At 35.2% G+C, this 7217-nt stretch overlaps 1 non-coding gene across 1 annotated transcript; it reads right to left on the bottom strand.

Annotated features, from left to right (window-relative positions):
- Positions 1 to 4506: 4506 nt before the first annotated feature.
- Positions 4507 to 4613, bottom strand: LOC128282377 (small nucleolar RNA R71). Its single transcript, XR_008272637.1, has one exon. It is a non-coding gene; the product is annotated as a small nucleolar RNA R71 (small nucleolar RNA).
- Between the last annotated feature and the right edge of the window lie 2604 nt (positions 4614 to 7217).

Genomic DNA, 7217 nt, shown 5'->3' with positions numbered 1-7217 from the left:
ATACCCTTGATTGAATGGCCGAATACTTATACTATCAATTATAGTATCGATTTTATTCTTTCAAACACATAGTCCCATTCGGCCCTAACCATTTACTTAACGTATGTGTACAAATTCCATCTCAAAATTAGGAGTTGCAACTACAACGTGGTTACAACAATGCTCATCAATGACCGAATGCCTAAGCACAACTCTACTAAAAATTTATCCAACATCACTAACTTTGCCCTTCACTATTCTTTTTTTTCTAAACATCAAATACAAAGTAACTTACATGTATACATTAAACCAATCTTGCTAGCACTATATCCCTTAACCGAATATCATAAACCCAAGCCACATATATAGTTCATCAAGGCCTTTCATTGGCCACATTCGGCACCCCCTCCCCTTATGAACAAACCAATTTCAACTTTCATGAAAAGTATATGTACCAAGAGCTTCAACTACTTGGCCAAATACCAAACCTCCAAACAACCAAATTTAATCCATAGAATGAATAGAACTTGAACTAATCACCTCATTTACATCTAAATTTCCAAGGGTTTCAAAGTGCTTACCTCTTCCTAAGCATCAACCAAGCCAAATCATGCACAAAGAATTCCTTCTTCTTCCTCCTTCAAGCCACGGCAATGGAGAATAGAATGAGCATTTTCTTCTTTTTTTTTTGTTTTCTCTCTAGTTACGGCACAATGGGGGCATCCACACACACATTTTTTTGTTCAATTCTTTAATGCTAGCTTTTATTTAATTGCTTCATACATATCTCACTAGCCAAACATGTTGGAAACATGTTTTCCTTGCCCATCACCTTGTCATGGCGGCCACTCTTCCTTTTTTTTTTGGGTAAATTGACATGCAAAACCACTCTTTTGCATGCATGTACTATTAGACCATTGTAAGATTAGCCTATCGCCTTTCAACAATGTTTCATATAAGTCCATTTTAAATAAATTCACATAGAAATGATCAAATTAATGCATGAATCTTTCACACATGCATTTACTAACATCATAAACATAGAATATAACTTTTAATTACTTATAAGACTCAGTTTAGTGGTCCCGAAACCACTTTCCGACTAGGGTCAAATTTTGGGATGTCACAATAGCTTTAGCAAGACCAGATTATCGAACCCAAAGGAACTAAAAGTACTAGTATCAACTTTCTTTTTATTATCTAGCATAAAAAATAAAAGGGTTTTGTTTATCTAACTAATTAATTAAACTAAGAAATCACAAAAAGGAAATTTAGGGAAAATACTTTCTGGAAAACTAGATTGATTGAGACAATACCTAAGGAAAAATCCACCTAAACTTCACTTGTTATTTGACTCTAAATCGGACGATTTATTCATTTAACTTATTCTATAGAGATCCCTAAGTTAAATTATTATCTCTCTCGATACTAAAAACGTCTAACCCTAGATTGAATAATTGAAATCTCTTTCTAATTAACGCCCTAGGGTTGCATTAACTCGATCTATGGATCCCCTTGTTAGGTTTCACCCTAATTCGGCAAAATCTTGTCACCCTATCTCTAGGCGTGCAATCAACTCCGCTTAATTATGACAAATTTTCTCTTGGACAGGGTCTATTCCTTCTCTAAATAAGAGCTTAACTTGAATCAATATCCTGGAATATCAAAACAAGAATTAAGAAATCATAATTAAGAACAAGTCAAATATTTATCATACAATTCAGATAATAATAACAAGATCCGTCATAAGTTTCATCCCTATTAGGTATTTAGGGGTTTTAGTTCATACTAATGAAAGAAAACATCTCAAAAGAATAAAAATAACAAAACATCAAAATACCCAAAACTCCTAAGGGAATTTGAAGGGAGAGCTTAAGTCTTGATGGTGAATCCGGCTTCTGAGATGGATCGATCAGCTTTCCTTGAGCAATTCCTTGCTTCCTCCCATGCCTCCTCCGTTTAAGTGCCTCCTCAGGTGTTTAAATATGCTTTGGAATGCCTAAGAGCCCTCAAAATTAGCCTTTTTCGAATTGGACTAAACTTGGGCTCAGCAGGGACACGCCCGTGTGAGATTGCTTAAGGTCATGGTCAAGGCTGTTAAATGGGCTCGGGCGTGTGATCTACCCGTGCAACTCGTGCTTTGAACTTGCCAAAGGGACACGGTCGTGTAGTCTGCCCATGTGAGGAAGTCCAGGCCGTGTTGATTTCATACGTTGGCCTATTTTCTCTGTTTTTGGCCTGCTTCTCGTTCCTTTCACTTTCCTATGCTCACCTAAGTATAAAACATGAAGATAAGGGATCAAGAGTATCGAATTCACCAATTCTAAGGAGAAACCATCCATAAATGCATTAAGCCTTGGGTAAAAATATGTATAAATTACGGTTTATCACATACCATTACCAAAGCTAATCAATTAATGCTCATTCAATGACCTTGTTATAAGTGTGTTACCCTCATAGGGTATCCTTAATTGCTTTGGGATAAAACTGTTCTGCCAATATGATCCTATTTTATCTCATCGTAACTATTGCATATTCATTCATGAAAAGTAAATTACTATCAAATATTAATTAAGTCATTCATCACAAAGATAAATAACCCATTACCACATTTAATTTTCATCTATCATGGAATGCCAAGGAGAAGATATCATTTACTCATGTCTTGGGCTATGAATTCCACTATTGTGAATGATGCTACATGCTGCAGAAGTCATTTGCCCAATGCACCAGCTTTTGATTCCTTATATATTTGAACTCAGGCTTTTACTTACATTAAAGTATACAAGTCATGCATACATAGTCCATCATCCACTTAAGATTAATGTGTGTCACATTATGAATATCACAAGTGAATAAATCTATAAACAGATTTAGGATCTATTATGCTTGGGTCCAGTCCAATGTACTGTCAGTCTAATCAACCATATGTATGTCTTTATCTTCTAAGAGTTATTCGTTTAGATGCCCAAGACAAAGCATCTCCCAATTGGACTTAATAGATTACATATTAGTCTTTCACAATTTTTTCATTTCCGGTTAGACTAAGGATATGTTTAGGTCATTCCCATTCATGATTAAACTGAGCATATCCCCATTTTTGAATTATTTGATTGAATAATAATTAGAAAAGCTTGAACCAATTCTTAAGTCATTCCCTTACTTTGTAAGAAAACACATTCATTTTCGAATGTGGCCCATTTATCAAACTTTATAGTTTCCATCAATTTCTGTTCATGATACTACATGCAATTTGTTTTTGGTTTCAACGATCTATTGGAAATATATAATTAAGCCTCAAATGATTTATAATTAAGTTCCAACTTTTCACCTATTAATTATAAACTCATTTAGTTACCAAGTCATTCCACTATAGTATCATGACTGGTTTATCCACAAACCATTATGAAAGTTACTCAATCAATGCTCGTCCAATGACCTTGTCATAAATGTGTTACTTTTATAGGATATTGATAACTCTTGAAAATAGTTATATTTCATGCCTTTAGACCTAAATATTTGCTTGTACTTGGGTACATTTACTGACATTTTAGGACATTTCATTAGTATTTTTATCATTGCATTCAGAGCTTAGACTGTGTTTAAATGCTATGTACTTGTAATTGCATGTGGAAGGGTTGTATTTAGTGGTTTGGCACGTACAGGATGTGGAGGAAGATATAAAGGAATAAAGGTTTATCGGGGTAAAAGGTTGGACAATTTGCTATATTGTATGCCTTGGCAATTCTAGGAAGATGACCAAGTCAACAATCAACGCATACCAGTCTCAGCCCCACTCTACTCGTTCCAGAAAAATTTTCCCAAAAATAGAGGATAAGATATCGTGGGCTATTGGATTAACCCTAGGAAGAAAAATTATAAAAAGCTGAAAGAGAAAACCCTAAGGGTATGGAGATTTGGAGGCAAAAATAAAGGGTGGCGGCTGAGTAGAGACGAAAAAAGAAACCGAAGGCAATCCCTCTCAGCCATCACAGGACACTGTGCTGCTGGATTATGGATTGCTTTGGCGAAAGCCATTTTCCCAAAGTTTTTCCATTATTTCTTAATATGTTCTCTCGTGAATTGATTTTATTGAAACGATGTTGGATGATATTTTGGTTTTGAATTTTACTTTCCAACCTATAAGCTAAATCTCATAGGGTTGGGTTACATGATGAAACCTTTATTTTCTTTAATGGTTAAAGCATAAATCTGAATTAATTAACTGTTTCATTCAGTCGTTTTTATTTCTAAATTGTATGTGAGCAATCCCTAAACATAGATGATTGTTCAACATGACCATAAACTAATCTAATTCTGAAATGGTTGGATTAGTTAGACTAAAATTTAATGATATGAGCAAGTACTCATATTCTTTAAGATGGTCTACGACTTAAATTATTTCCATATTCTTTAAGAGATTGTTTGAGAGCATGGCTGAATGCTTTGCCACCAGGAATAGTGGCATCATGGAATGATCTTTGCTAAAGGTTTTTACTACTGTATAATCCACCAAATATGAATTTCAAGCTTAGAAATGACATCACATGTTTTCAGCAATTAGAAGATGAAACACTATATAAAGCTTAGGAACGATTTAAAGACTTAATTCAGAAATGTCTGGTGTATGGATTTCAGCACTGGACATAGATGGAGATATTTTATAATGGTTTCAATGTGTATACGAGGATGGTACTTGATGCTTCTTCCAATGGTTCTTTGTTTGATAAATCTTATAATGAAACATATAAGATTTTGGAAAAGATTGCCAACAATGATTATCAATATTCGACCACAAGAGTTGGGACTGGCAAGAGAGCTGCTAGTACAATAGAGCTTGCTATAATCACTTCATTGACAGCCCAAGTATCTTCTTTGGCTAATATGATCAAAACAATGAAGAAACCCACTACAGTTTAGGAGATGAAAGTAGTCGAGCTATCGTGTGTTTATTGTGGTGACGATTATGTGTTTGATGAATGCCCATCAAACCCATCATCTGTGTACTACATGGGTAATTTTAACCAAAATAGTAATCCCTATTCTAAAACCTACAATTCAAGGTGGAAGCAACATTTGAATTTTAGCTGGAATAATCAAGATGCAGGGAATTCAAACAATGTTGCAAGGCAGAATGCATCGCCTAGTTATAATCATCCTCTATCAAGACAAAATATTCAACAGGTTCAAACATCATCATCCTCGACATCCATCGAAGCCTTTTCGAAGGAATATATGGATAAAAACAATGCTGTAATTCAATGTCAGGCTACATCTCTCTGAGCTGTTGAGACTCAAGTGGGGAAAATAGCGAATACTTTGAATTTGAGGCCACAAAGAGCATTGCCAAGCGATATAGAGAATTCAAGAACACAAGACAAGGAACTGCAAAGCAATTACTCTTAGAAGTGGGACTTAGCAGGAAGGCACTGTTCAAGATACCACTATAGAAGAAGACAACTCTATACTCAACTAGAGAAAGAATTCATACTCATTTGAAAAACATACTGCACCTAAAAAGGGTAAGTAGCAAAATGCTATGGCAGAGTCAGATCATGTTGTCAATAAAAATGCCACGGTAAAACAATATCAGCAACCTGAAGGACGACCACCTTTACATTTTCCTCAGTGATTTCATAATTCTAAGTAGGATATTCAGTTCAAAAGTGTCTTGAAGCAACTCCCTATCAACATACTGTTGGTAGAAGCTTTGGAGAAAATGCCCAATTGCGTGAAATTTATGAAAGATATATTTTTAAAGGAGCGCAAAATAGGAGAAATTGAGACTGTTGCTCTTGTTGAAGGGTGCACAACAACGTTGATGAATAAATTACCTCCAAATTTGAAGGAGCCAGGGAGTTTCATTATCCCATGTTCAATCTGAAATTATTATGTTGGTAAGGTGTTATGTGATCTAGGAGCGAGTATAAATCTAATACACATATCTAATTTTAGGAAGTTAGGAATTGGAAAAGCAAGACCTACTATGGTTATATCGCAACTGGCTGACCGATCCTATGCACATTTGGAAGGTAAAATTGAAGACGTGCTGGTAATTTATCTTTCCTATGGTATTTCCTTATTTTAGAATGTGAAGCTGATCAGGATGTGTCAATTATTCTTAGAAGACCTTTTCTTACTATAGGCAGGACGTTAATTGATGTGTAGAAAGGCGAACTGACTATGAGGGTAAATGATTAGCAGGTTACCTTCAATGTATTTAATTCTTTAAAATGTGCTAATGTTAATGATGAATGCCACGCCATCGGGTTGATAAAAACAACAGTGAAGGAGTTCACTAGATTTTGCCACAGCAATTCCAACAGTGACGAAGACTCACTTAAGCAGAGTGATTCAGTAAGTTTTGACAAACTCGGTGAATTTATTGAAGTCAAGTAGATAGTGGATAGACCAGGGAAGAAGTTTGAATCTTTGGATTTATCTAATCGATCTTTCAATCCTTCTAAACCTTCTATAGAGGAACCTCCTACATTAAAGTTAAAACCTTTGCCACAACATTTGAAATATGTATATTTGAGTGGCAATATTACCCTACCGATAGTAATTTCTGCGGAGCTAACACATGAGTAAAAGGCAAGGTTGTTAGAAGTTCTTCGGTGATTTAAGAAGGCATTGGGAGACCTTAGCTTATATAAAATGAATTAGCCCTGCATTCTGCATGCATAAAATTTTGTTGGAGGATAACCCTAGCAATTCCATTGAATAGTAGTGAAGACTGAATCTGATCATGAAGAAAGTTTTCAAGAAAGAGATTATTAAGTGGTTTGATGCTGGCATCATTTACCCAATTTCAAGCAACTTATGGGTAAGTCTTGTACAATGTGTACCCAAGAAAGGAAGTGCCACAGTGGTAAGTAATGATAACAATAAGCTCATACCAACTCACATTGTCACAGGATGGAGAGTATGTATGGATTACACAAGCTTAGTAAGGCAACTAGGAAGGACCATTTTCTAGGACCATCCATTGATTAGACGTTGGATAGATTAGATAGGAAAGCTTTCTACTATTTTTTGGATGGTTATTCAGGATATAATCAGATTGTCATAGCTCCTAATGACCAAGAGAAGATAACTTTCACATGTTCATATGGTACTTTTGCGTTCAGACAAATGTCGTTCAGGTTATGTAATGCCCCAGAAACTTTTCAATGTTGTATGATAGTCATATTGTCTGACATGGTGGAAAATTTTCTTGAAGTCTTCATGGATGATTT

This window comes from Gossypium arboreum, chromosome 1, assembly GCF_025698485.1.
Source record: "Gossypium arboreum isolate Shixiya-1 chromosome 1, ASM2569848v2, whole genome shotgun sequence".
NCBI classification, from domain to species: Eukaryota; Viridiplantae; Streptophyta; class Magnoliopsida; order Malvales; family Malvaceae; genus Gossypium; species Gossypium arboreum.
This window is presented reverse-complemented; position numbering and strand designations above follow the sequence as displayed.